Raw genomic sequence first — 14,848 nt, 5'->3', positions numbered from 1 at the left:
ATCTCAAAAAAACTATCACAAGGCCAACTTACAATGGCTAAGTGGTCTTGCCTTCAGTGATGAGACACAGAACAAATTATATAAAATAAGCATTTGAGGATTGGTCATTATTTTCCTGACTTACCTCAATGTTGCACATAGCACACAATTGAGGGAGAGTCTGATTTGATCATTTTTCTCCACTGTTCAGGCAAATTGCCAAATATCTTTATGGGCAAAAGGTAGTCTTCTGTGACTAAGATCTTCCCATCTAGTCCTCATCACCTTGGCCTTTAGCCATGTTAATCTTTTCCAAATCTCTTAAGGAGGCAGGGAACTGAGCAATGATGTAAGGGGATTGTGATGTTGTCCAGAGTCAGGATGGATAGTGTGGAGGTAGAAGGGCCTGATTTGGTGAAAACTACAGTTTCAGATCTTCAGGAAGCACTACAGAAATCTGTGGCCTCTTAGAAGAGCAATTGCATATGCCATTTTATTGGGAATTGAGGAGAAATGACCAATATGTCAGTGGTGAGTGAAATCTGGTTATTGTCCTTCCATGTGGTTTTGTTTGTTGTAGTGAGGATGGCATTATTTGGAGAATGCGCCTAGTCTTCAGAATTCAAACAGACCAGAGAATTTCTTTAAAGATTAAATCGGAAAAACATGTGAAGCTTCAGCAGGTTAATAAGTACTTTGAACTCAGCAATTATACACATTGATGTAGCTGATTTTCCTTGCTTAGCCAGCTTTATTGAATGGACTTTGCAGTACTGGTATGGAAAATGAAGTGGTCATCCAGAATCAAGTCTTGAATATACATCATTTTAACTTCTTTAGATATGTAATGAACAGCAAGCTAAACTAGGTGCTTTCACATATGTGACCTTACATGACCTTCTTAAACTTAGGAGGAGAGGATGAAGAGGATAATGTCACTGTTTACTACAGCAATTAGTAACAACTAATCGTTTTTGAGAACAGACTTTGCCATACACTAATTGCATATTTCACGGTATTTTCTCGGTGTTCCTAATACACACACACGTATGCACATGCATACGCACACACCTATCCTAAATAGGTACTATTATTATCTCTAATTTAAGGACAAGAAAATTGAAGATCAGGTAGGTCCAGCAACCTTCCCAGGTTAACACAGCTAGTAAGTCCTAAAACAGGTAATCAAAAAGAATATACAGACTAACATCTGTGCAAAGTCTATACTGCCTGCCCACTTATATGTGGGAGGACTATCAGCCTCATCTGAAGGTGTAATTATGTTTTAGAGCTAGTCAGAGCATCTATATCAGGTTTGCTTCACTATCAGGATCTCCTACCAGTAGAATATGCACTGAGCCAAAACACATGCATGCTAGACAGATGACTGGAGTGTAAGCACAGACCAGATTACATTTCACAGTACAGTCTACAAACATTAGGAAGCTACAAATTCAGATAAAAATTTGGATAGATTTCTAAAGGTTTGATGTAAAATTGTCCAATATCATAGTAACTAGAAGACTCCAGCTATGAAAAGGAGGTGGTAACAAACTGCTGAAGAGGAAATCACTTTCCTATAAAAGTGAACTGTGGACAAAGGATAGTCTAATGAGTGAAGTAAAATGGTTCTCAAAATCTCTTGTCCACTCATTATCAAAGAGCTTAGTTTCTCCTTGAGAGAAACATAAACACTTTTGTCTGAAGAAGATATTTAAATGCTTATAGGATCCTCTTTCATATGCCATTCTTTGTAGATTTTCTTTATTGCAGGGATCTTGTCAAGAATGAAGTTGATTTAATTTCTATTATGAAGATCATGAGTTCTACCACAGATATTTCCACATTCCTCTAGTGGTACATGGTCAATCAAATGAGAATCACTGGGTTAAAGAAATAGCACTCAGAGTTAGGAGTCATTCTAGCTCTTGTACAAGCTAGCTTCCTAGCCTTAAGGAAACCTCTTTTCCTCTCTGCTCATTAATTTTGTCATTTTTCAAGGAAATACTTGGGTAAATTATATGACCTGCAATGTCCTTTCCAGTTTTAAATATTCCTGTAGGTCTTTGGGATATCTTTACTAGAAATGTGCCCATCAAAGTAAAAGCTCTTTGAAAGGTCCAAATCGGTATTTCATAGGTGTTAAAACTTGCAACTATGGCCAGTGGAGACATAACTGCTCTGTGATGGACTGAATGTTTGTCTGTCCCCACCAAATTCAGATATTGAAATCTTAACTCCAAATTGATAGAATTAGAAGGCAGAGACTTGAAGAGGTAATTAGGTCATGGAGGTGGAGCCATCATGACTGGGACTAGTGCTCTTGGAAAAGGAACTCCAGAAAGCTCTCTCTCCTCTTTCTACCATGTGAGAATACATCGAGATGTTCATCTGTAACATGGAAGAGTGCCCTCACCAGTACGCAACCACACTGGCATCCTATTGTCAAACGTCCAGCCTACAGAACTGTGAAGAACAAACTTTTGTTGTTTATAAGCCACCCAGTCTATGTTACTTTGTTATAGTAGCCTGAACTAGGACATGATCCTTCCTTCTGTAGAGGAAACTGCAGTAGAGTTTATCAAGATTGAGTCTTTGATGTAGAATTGGCATATTCCAGCAACTGAAACCACAAACAGAGGTGGAAGAGCATGTTGTGGTCCATTTTTTGTTATTATATAGCAGAATGCCACAGACTGGGTAATTTATAAACAATAGAAGTGAGACAGCCAGGTGAGAAGGGCTCCCTGGCAGAGCCTCTTACCAATCTGCTCACTGGGAAGAATGCAAACTGTGGTGGAGCCACAGAAGTTCGCACGCTTTGCAGTGGGGAGGAGCCTGGCTCCTCCTCTTCTTGGGTGGAAACTGGGATTCAAACTGTGAGACAGGAAGCAAACTAGTAGGGACTCGGCTTTGCAGAGGGTCCCTGTTTCCCCTTTTTCCCCTTTGCACCCAATAAAACCCTGCCTTACTCACCCCTCAAATTGTCTGTGGGCCTAAATTTTCATGGCCTTGTGGCAAGGACCCCCATCTTTAGTTGAACTAAGGAAAAGTCCTGGAACAGAGGTTTATTTGGCTCAGTGTTCTACAGGCTAGGAAGTCCAAGAGTTAGGGTCCACATCTGGTGAGGGCCTTCTGGTTGTGTCACAACATGGTGGAAGGCATCACATGGTGAGAAAGCCCGCAAAGAGAGAGGGATGGTAAGGGAGCCAAACTTACCTTTATTTTCAGAACCCACTCCCTCAAAACTAACCCATTTTTGCGGTAATAACACTAATTTATTCATGAGGGCAGAGCCCTCATCACCTAATCACCACTTGAAAGGTCTTACCTCTTGGCCTGGTGGAGTGGCTCACACCTGTAATCCCAGCACTTTGGGAGGCCGAGGTGGGCGGATCACAAGGTCAAGAGTTTGAGACCAGTCCTGGACAACATGGCAAAACCCCGTTCTCTACTAAAAATGCAAAAATTAGCCTGATGTGCATGTCTGTAATCCCAGCTACTCAGGAGGCTGAAGCAGGAGAATCACTTGAACCTAGGAGGTGGAGGTTGCAGTGAGCTGAGATCATGCCATTGCACTCCAGCCTGGGCAACAAGAGCAAGACTCCATCTCAAAAAAAAAAAAAAAAAAAGTATCACTTCTCAACATTTCCATTGGGGATGAAGTTTTCAACATACAGTCCTTAGGGGACATTCAAACCATAAAAGGCAGAAATCAAGTTGAGGTTGAGGAAGAAAAGGTGAAGAAAGAAGAGGGACTAAGTGGGAATAAAAGATGAGGGGTAATTGGAAGGAAGGGAAGGGGAAGAGGAAAATAAAGGGGGTGGAGGAGGGAGGGGAAGAAAGAAGGGGAAGAAAAAAAACAAGAATAGGAGGATGAAGAGTGAAGAAAATGAGAGAAGAAAAGAGGAGTGGGAAAACATAAAGAAATTGAAAGAAAAAGCAGGTAAAGAAGAGGAAGAAATAAAGTCAGGAGAGTACATCTGTACTCAAGGTCCTGGCATTTGGAGAATCTGAAGTGGAATTCCAGGGAACCATAGGAAGCTCCTGTCTGGACCTCCAGCGGCTAGCCCTACCTTGAAGGTGAGCTCACATTTCTTAGCCAGCCCTGAGAGGCAAATCACCCAACACACAATAAATGAATGCTCAATCAATGCAATAAAATACATGTGCAAGAGAAATAAATTATACAAATTCACTATAGACTAACATTCAACAAATATTCATGATAACTTCTTGTATGCCAGATACTCTTCTAGGGATTGTCACACACTCTACCCCATTTAAGCAAAGGTTTCTATTCACTTCACCCCATACACTTTGGGATAAATGGTCAGAAGGAAGGATTCCCCACTGTCTTCCCCTCATTCTCTGGCTGGTGGCTAGCTCCCAAATTGATTAACACAGGGACCTATTTTAATCTAGAAATTTTTACAACTCGTGGATTCTAAATTCTATGCATATCCTTTGTTATTTATGGTAACTTAAGTTTCTGTAACAGATGACACAATATAAGTGTATTTCTTCTTCAGGGGACAGCCCAAGACTGGCATTGGGTGGGCACCTTCCATTCATGTGATTCATGAGCATTGGCTCATCTTATTTTACATCTTCAGCACAATGTTTCCAAGCACATTACAGAAGGGGAAAGGGAAAGTGGAAGAGGCGCACCTGCTTCTTCACAACAATGGTCTAGAAACTTGTGGATATCTTTGCAAATATCTTTACTGCTCATATTTCACTGGCAAAAACAAGTCATATGTCCATACGTAAAGCTGGTAGAAGGGTTAGATCTGAGACTTATTGCTGAGAAATGGCTATCAGTCCCTTCCTAATAATTACTCTGCTTGGTATGGAAGGGCATGAATCTTGGCAGAGAGCTGGCCACCTCTTCCACAGTCCTCTTCAGTAAGGAAAGGCAATGATTCTTAATCTGGCGTTCAGGCTCTACCAAAACATAAACATGGAAAGCTAATTTTACTTGTGAGGTATTATTTTCTATGAAAAGAAACAAATATTCTATATTATAGTGTATAATTTACATACATTTTTAAACTGAAACATGAGATTCCAAGAAAATAATATGTTTCAATTATCACTCACACACACACACTCACACACACAGGCACACACATATTCACACAGAACATCAGTCATCCTGTGCTATGAGTGGAAAGTTTTGAGGAATTCTTAAACAATTGTTTAAAAACATAGGTCTTAAACCTTAGCAGTCTTTCCTTTTCTCCTGTTAAGTATTTGTTTACTTCCTTTAATAATATAATTTTGCAATGGATCTTAGAACTAAAAGATTCCCTGACCCCTTTTCTCTTCCCCTATCAAAGAGATAGCTCAAACTTTAGAGACCATAGTAGAAGTTCAATGCGTTATTTGCCCCAAAGTAGGTGAATTACTGAAGGAAGACATAGGAACAAGCTTCACTGAACTTCTTTCTCCATTGCCAGAGGTTCCTGGTGATTCTCTTCTCCTCGTCTAAAAGTGGACAAATGTCATAGAGAGAGGAATAAATTAGCAATGCAAAATCTCATGGTGTTGCATGAAATTAATTTTTAGTCCAGATTAATGTCCTATGCAGAGGTAGAAGAGGAAATGAAAGTTGATGGGGGTAGATAAAATATAAAAGAATAGACTTGATAGGTGACAAGGATGAAGCTTGGGGTGGCCCCCATGTGGAGGATAGGCAACTTCTCTGGCGGAGGTCACACAGAGACAGGTGGGAACTGAGGACCCCATTGAGCCTCCTTTTTCTTCTCACCAGCTGCATACAAGTATGGCATTGCAGCCTCTAGCCTCAAGAGAGTATGTTGAGTTCCTGCCTCACAAGTGAATTTACTCACCTGTAAAACTTGGACTGCGCAACACCAGCCCTGAAAACAAAATGTTCTCAAGATAGAAAAATAGTTTTCAAAGGTGGCCTAATTCATCTTTCCATATCACAAGAGAAGGTGTTTGTAATAATCTGTAGTATGAAGCAGCAATACACTGTGAAGACGCTCCCACTTTACAGAAAACATATAAAAAGCTTTCTGGTTCTATAGCTTGGGAAGCCCGATGAAAATCCCGCCTCTAACTCTTCTTCTTTATAGCCTCTCTTGAAAGAGAGGAAATGATGAAAGAAACCTACATATGCTCTGAGTAGAGGAAGAAGATGAACCCAGAGAGGTCCTGTATCCCTCTTCCTGAGAGGAGACAGTATCAGATGCCATAACAGAGTTTAATGGTGGTGGAAGGTATTCAAACACAGAGAGGACTGCAGAAAGGCACCAGATGTCCCTGTGGCCTCACAGGGGACAGCCAGGTTGCTGATGGTTGTGGTGCAATAAACGTGCCCAGGAAAGGGTGACTGCAGGGGGCAAAGTGAGGACTCCAGGGCAATGGGCCAGGCTGGTGTCTTGTCATCAGATAGGTGCCTGAGCTTCCAGGAAAACACTGCCTGTGTCGAGAATACAACACAATTAGATCCCATTTGTCAATTTTTGTTTTTGTTCCAATTGTTTTTGGCATCTTCATCGTGAAATCTTTGCCCACGCCTATGTCCTTAATGATATTGCCTAGGTTGCCTTCGAGGTTTTTATACTTTTGGGCTTTACATTTACGTCTTCAATCCATCTTAATTTTTGTATATGGTGTAAGGAAGGAGTCTAGTTTCAATCTTCTTCAATTGGCTATCCAGTTATCCCAGGACCATTTGTTGAATAGGGAATCCTTTTCTCATTGCTTTTGTCAGCTTTGTCGAAGATCAGATAGTTGGAAGTGTACAGCCATACTGGTGAGTTCTCTATTCTGTTCCATTGGTCTCTGTGTCTATTCTTGTACCAGTACCATGATGTTTTGGCCACTATAGCCCTGTAGTATAGTTTGAAGTTGGGTAGTGTGATGCCTCCAGCTTTATTCTTTTTGCTTAGCATTGCCTTGGCTATTTGGGCTCGCTTTTGGTTCCATATGAATTTTAAAATAATTTTTTACAATTCTGTGAAGAATCGCAATGGCACTTTAATAGGAATAGCATTGAATCTATAAATTGCTTTGGGCATGGCCTTTTTAATAATATTGATTTTTCTTTTCCGTGAGCATGGAATGTTTTGCCATTTGTTTGTGTTGTCTCTGATTCCTTTGAGCAGTGTTTTGTGGTCTCCTTTTAGAGAACTTTCACCTCCCTAGATACCTGTATTCCTAGGTATTTTATTCTTTTTGAGGCACTTGTGAATGGGAGTTCATTACTGATTTGGCTCTTGGATTGCCTGTTGTTGGTGTATAGGAATGCTAGTGATTTTAACACATTTATTTTGTATCCTGAGACTGCCGAGGTTGTTTATCAGCTTAAGAGCATTTTGGGCTGAGATTACGGGGTTTCTTAGATATAGGATCATGTCATCTGCAAACAGGGATAGTTTGACTTTCTCTCTTCTTATTTGGATGTCCTTTACTTCGTTCTCTTGCCTGATTGTGCTGGTCAGGACTTCCAATACAATGTTTTTTGTTTTTTGTTTTTTTTTAATTTATTATTATTATACTTTAAGTTCTAGGGTACATGTGCATAACGTGCAGGTTTGTTACATATGTATACTTGTGCAACTCGTCAGCACCCATCAACTCGTCATTTACATCAGGTATAACTCCCAATGCAATCCCTCCCCACTCCCCCCTCCCCATTATAGGCCCCGGTGTGTGATGTTCCCCTTCCCGAGTCCAAGTGATCTCATTGTTCAGTTCCCACCTATGAGTGAGAACATGCGGTGTTTGGTTTTCTGTTCTAGTGATAGTTTGCTAAGAATGATGGTTTCCAGCTGCATCCATGTCCCTACAAAGGACACAAACTCATCCTTTTTGATGGCTGCATAGTATTCCATGGTGTATATGTGCCACATTTTCTTAATCCAATCTGTCACTGATGGACATTTGGGTTGATTCCAAGTCTTTGCTATTGTGAATAGTGCCGCAATAAACATACGTGTGCATGTGTCTTTATAGCAGCATAATTTATAATCCTTTGGGTATATACCCAGTAATGGGATGGCTGGGTCATATGGTACATCTAGTTCTAGATCCTTGAGGAATCGCCATACTGTTTTCCATAATGGTTGAACTAGTTTACAATCCCACCAACAGTGTAAAAGTGTTCCTATTTCTCCACATCCTCTCCAGCACCTGTTGTTTCCTGACTTTTTAATGATCGCCATTCTAACTGGTGTGAGATGGTATCTCATTGTGGTTTTGATTTGCATTTCTCTGATGGCCAGTGATGATGAGCATTTTTTCATGTGTCTGTTGGCTGTATGAATGTCTTCTTTTGAGAAATGTCTGTTCATATCCTGTGCCCACTTTTTGATGGGGTTGTTTGTTTTTTTCTTGTAAATTTGTTTGAGTTCTTTGTAGGTTCTGGATATTAGCCCTTTGTCAGATGAGTAGATTGCAAAAATTTTCTCCCATTCTGTAGGTTGCCTGTTCACTCTGATGGTAGTTTCTTTTGCTGTGCAGAAGCTCTTTAGTTTAATTAGATCCCATTTGTCAATTTTGGCTTTTGCTGCCATTGCTTTTGGTGTTTTAGACATGAAGTCTTTGCCCATGCCTATGTCCTGAATGGTACTACCTAGGTTTTCCTCTAGGATTTTTATGGTATTAGGTCTAACATTTAAGTCTCTAATCCATCTCGAATTAATTTTCGCATAAGGAGTAAGGAAAGGATCCAGTTTCAGCTTTCTATTTATGGCTAGCCAATTTTCCCAGCACCATTTATTAAATAGGGAATCCTTTCCCCATTTCTTGTTTCTCTCAGGTTTGTCAAAGATCAGATGGCTGTAGATGTGTGGTATTATTTCTGAGGACTCTGTTCTGTTCCATTGGTCAAACCAAAAGAAAAAAGCCAATACAATGTTGAATAGGAGTGATAAGAGAGAGAATTCTTGTCTTGTGCTGGTTTTCAAGGGAAGTGCTTCCAGCTTTTGCCTCTTCAGTTTGATGTTGGCTGTGGGCTTGTCATAGATGGCTGTTATTATTTTGATATATATTCCTTCAATATCTAGTTTATTGAGAGTTTTTAACATAAAGAGATGTTGAATTTTATCAAAAGCCTTTCTGCATCTATTGAGATAATCAAGTTTTTGTCTTTAGCTCTGTTTATGTGTTGAATTATCTTTATTGATTAGAATATGTTGAATCAGCCTTGTATCCCAGGTATAAAGCCTACTTGATCATGTGTACTAGCTTTTTGATGTGCTGCTGAATTCTGTTGACCAGTATTTTGTTGTGGATTTTTGCATCAAAGTTCATCAAGGATATTGCCTTGAAGTTTTCTGTTTTTGTTGTATCTCTGCCAGGTTTTCGTATCAGGATGATGTTAATGTCATAGACTGAATTAGGGAGGAGTCCCTCCTCCACAATTTTTTGGAATAGTTTTACTAGGAATGCTACCAACTCTTCTTTGGACATCTGGTAGAGCTTCTGCACAGAAAAAGAAACTATCAACAGAGTAAAGTAAGTGGGAGCTAAATAATGAGAATGCAGGACACAGAGGTGAACAATACACACTGGGACCTATTGGAGGGTGGAGGGTGGGCAGAGAGAGAGGATCAAGAAAAATAACAAAGACATACTAGGCTTAATACCTGGGTGATTAAATAATCTGTACAACAAACGCACATGACACAAATTTACCCATGTAACCTGCACATGTACCCATAAACTTAAAATAAAGGTTTTTAAAAGAGGAATACAACACAAGTTTCACCAGCTGCATATATCACATAGGAGATGATCACTCAGTAACACTGAAGGGCAAGGACATCTCAACCGCAAGTCACTAAGAACTACATGAAAAAGACCCATGCACCCAACAGCTGCCTGTGTCTTCAAAAAAATATGCAAGATTTGCTAGATTACATTTTGAAGAGGGAGACGATCAGGGATGAAAACTTGAAAGCCAAACCTGGTAAGGAGATGAACTGTAAATACAAAAGAGACAGAACTAAAGGGGAAGAAAATGTTTAATCCTAGCAGAGACTAAGAAACAACGAATTATCAAGGTTAAGTCTCTTCCCACAAATCCCAGCCCCTTTAAAAGGAAACACTTCGGATTCAGAAAACTACCACATATATATATGTAAGCAGATACATAAATGTGTTACTTACCATAATGTATATAGATATAAATTATATAATATCTATTATATATTATCTTAATAAATATAAGTTAAATATTTTAATTATACATTACCTTAACATATAATATACTATATATGCATATTATATATATTATATAAGTATATATAATACATGTTATATTGCCTATATAATATTACTTACATATTATCATAATATGAAATGATATATAATAGGTAATATTAAATAGATAATACAACATGTATGATATATGTATATATACACATTTATGTATATACATATGTATACATACATACACATATAAGTATAAAGCCTATGTATACGTGTATATATATACATGAATGTACTATATATGAATGTATACACATAAATGTACATACTACATGTATGCACATACACATAAATATGTAAATAGTGTATGTATATATGTGTACAAATATACACATACATGTATATAGTCTATATACGTGTATATAAACATATATAGTATATGTATAAATACACAAATGTATATAGTATGTGTATACATAAATGTTCATATATGCATATGTGTACAAATATGTGTACATGCATACACATATATGTATATAGTATATGTATACATGCACGTACATATATGCATATATGTTTACGTATACATGCATACGCATAAATGTATATATGTATAAGTATACACATATACATGTATGTATACAGACACAAACATGTATGTATATATACATATGCTTATATAAACACATGTATATATGTATCTGCATACATACATGTATGCAAGCATGCATGCACACACATGTTTACACAAATATGCATGCTCATGTGCATAGACATATATGTACATATGAATGCATGTATGAAAATTTATGTATCTGTATCCATACACATATATATGTGTGAATATACAAACACATAAATGTATATTTGTGTACTATGTATATGTGCAATAATACATGTAAATATATATCTGTATCCATGCATACACATAAACTTATGTATGTAAATGTTTAAACACATACATGTCTATTTGCACATACATACACATATATATAAAAACATATATGTGTGAATGTTTACACATACATATATACGTATACACATATATAGGCATACACACACGCATGTACATACATACATACACACATATGCATATTTTTAAACATAAATACATTTATGTGACTATATGCTTACGTATACATGCACATATATGTATACACATATACACATATATACATACACTTATATGTGTATACTGTATGCATAGATGCATACACAAATATGTGTATATTTGTATGTATATGTATACGTATATTTACAAATACATACTCATAGGTGTATATGTAGGCACATGTGTATATATGTATACTTATACATACACATATGTGAGTATACATGTATGTATATATGTGTACAGGCATATATATGCATATATGCCTACATATAAAGCACACATCTCTATATGTATATATACATAGACATGTGTATATATGTTTGCATGCTTATGCATATCTGTGTATATATGCATATGCGTATATGTATATAAACTTACATATGTATGCATATGTGTGTATGCATAAACTGTGTGTATATATATAAGCTTATATACACATATATGTATATATGTTTATATACACATGTGCATATGTATATTTATACATACACAAATGTGTATTTGTATGCATATACACACATGTGTGTAGGTGTACATGAACATATAAGCATGTATGTATACACTTACACACCCATTTGTTTATGTGTATATGCATAGGTACGCACACATATGTGCATGCATGCATACATACACATATATCACTATGCATATATGCATGTATACACACATACACACATATATGTATATTCATATGTATGCCTACATACAAACATACATATATACATGTATGCATACATACACATATGCGTACATGTATATATATACAGGCACAGATTTGTGTATTTGTGGTCATGCATACACATATGTGCATATATCTATATATATGCTATATATATATTCAATGGTATGTGTGTGTATGTGTGTGTGTGTGTATATATACCATATATGTATACACCATATATATATACACACCACATTTTCTGTATTCATTCATCTGTTCATGAATATGTCTATTCCATATCCTTGCTATTATGAATAGTGCTGCAATGAACATCCCACTTTTTAATGGGATTATTTCTTCTTTTACTGTTGAGTTGTTTCAGTTCCTTGCATATTCTGGATATTAGTTCCCTGTCAGATAAATAATTTGCAAATAATTTCTTTCATTCAACATGTTATTTCTTCACTCTGTTGATTGTTTCCTTTGCTGTGCAGAAGCTTTTTAGTTTAATATAGTCCCATTTGACTATTTTTGTCTGTGCTGTGCTTTTGAGGCATTAGTCATAAAACCTTTGCCTGATCCAAGGTCCTTTAGTGTTATCCCTATGTTTTCTTCTAGTAGTTTTATAGTTTGGGGTCTTACATTAGGTCTTTAATTTATTTTGAGTTGAGTTTTGTATATGATGACAGATAGGGGTCTAGCTTCATTCTTCCATATATGGATATCCAGTTGAAAATATATTTTTAAGCCAAAGTTGAAAGCCAAAAACATCTTCACACCGACTGCAAGAATTTACCATGCCCAAGTAAAAAGATTTAATCTAAATAGAAAAATTAAGGTGATTATCTAGAAAATAGACACTCAAACTTTGCACTCCCCAATTCCACAACTGTTTGGAGAACATTGCAGTATTTTTCTCTATATATCTCTTCCTTCTTAAACTCTATTTTATTTTGTTACCAAAAATTGATAAGCCTTCAGGAAATTTTGCGTTTCTACATTGACTATAAACAATGGGATTTTAAAATATGTATAAAAACAAAAGTGTAAAAGTGGGTTTAGTAAAATGGAAGAGGCAATAAACTTTTATACTAATGGTGTTAACTACAATCAAGTGCCCCCACCCCTGCCAATTTCTTTGTAAAGGAGGGATAAATTTCATGCAGTAACAACTTGAAACTTTTAAGACTTACACAAGAAGTATAACAAAATATTTTTACAAATATAAAATAAAAATTTATAAGGGTTGTCTCCCCCTACAAAATACCCATTATAAAATTTAATATTACAAACAAAAGCATTTGCACACAAAAAAAATAAAACAGCAATTGAAATTTTTCAAAACAAAGCAATTTAAATAAACTAAAGGAAATGACGACCCCAGAAATGAACTTCTGTCTTGACCCATTGACTTACAAGGACAAGGTTAAATAAAATAAAGCTCACAAATGGCACATTAATCTTGAATTGGTTGTTGGTTTGGATTATATGTTTGCTTTTGTGAAATGTCATTTTCCCCAGGCACCAGATAAGTTATCAGTTCCAAAGCTGCAACTGTGCCCATACTGATAGTGCATGGCAGGAGAATTTTGAGTTACTACATCTGTAAAATTGCCCCTATTCTTTCATATTACTCAGGGGCTTAATTTTACTCAAGTAGATTATCTATCATTAATCTTCCTGCTCTAGGAGTGTACTATATTGTGATTCAAATGTTATAGTGAGCCTTTTCTAAGGAGAAAACTGCTTCTCTTTACATATTTCAACCTTATCATCTTGTCTGAAGGGTAATTTAGTTTCCTGCCTGTCTAAAGTGATCCATCAGATTATGAACTGTTGACATTCTGTGCTGTCAAGTTATTCAAACCAAGCTAATAATGAGGTCAGCTTGCCAATGTGGAAGCGTCAATTGACTGCTTGACAATTGTCTTCAATAAGCCCTCAAATGATCAATGTACTTTCCCACGAGAAAATCTATAAAAATATCTTGTCGGTTGTATGGATCTCTTGTGGCCATACGGACATGCGGGTAGGATGGAGAGCGTTAACTTTGCACTTGAAATTCCTCACACTCTACTGCACAGATTGTAGGCAACCATCCAGGATCCTACAAGCAACTGTGCGCCTAAATTCCCTTAAGATCTGTAAGCCTACAAAAGTTGTTTTTTCCAAAGTTGCCTCTCGTACTTTTCTATTGCCACTTTGTCCTTGTGTCCCCCAATATTCTTGACTAAGAAAATAAGTACTTATGGCTGAAGCAATAAAGACATGTAGCCTCATAACAACACAGAAAAGAAGTCAGAGACAGATAACAGAATATTTTAGATCTGTCCAATAAGAATGTTCTATGCAAATTCTCTTACCTTCAAATTTCAGGATGAAGAGGGACTTCAAGAGTCATGTGATCTGCCTGGAAAACAATACCCAAATCTCCTCAGTAATTCCAGCTTACTAGGTGTGCCTGGCCTTGAATCACTCAAAAGCTCAGTTTCACCAAAGACATTCCATTCTTGAGTCTTTTCTTGCTGTCAGGAGACAATTTTTCAAGGAACCCAGGTGCTCTAGGCATCACCAGCCTCTTGAGAGTGCAACAGTCATCATATCAATTTAAAAAACTGTTCTGAGGACTCTCCGTTGCTCTTTAGTCAGAAATACTCCAACCCAGAGAGGAAAGATGACCTTCCCAAATATTTCTGAGAATCCTCCAAAGTACTTGCACCTATAATCCACATGTTTCTTAGGTCCCAGGAACTATGGGTCCTAGATAAGGCCACTTTCCCTCTAGACATCCTCAGGTCAGTGGGTTGAAGAGCCAATGATGTCACGCTTATACACCAAACTACTACAGAACCATCTTGCACATCACTACACTCTCATTCTCTGTGTCTGGTAAGGAGAATCATGAC

Source organism: Macaca mulatta, chromosome 9, assembly GCF_049350105.2.
Source record: "Macaca mulatta isolate MMU2019108-1 chromosome 9, T2T-MMU8v2.0, whole genome shotgun sequence".
Lineage (NCBI taxonomy): Eukaryota > Metazoa > Chordata > Mammalia > Primates > Cercopithecidae > Macaca > Macaca mulatta.
The sequence above is the reverse complement of the archived record's forward strand: the minus strand, read 5'-3'. Positions refer to the sequence as shown.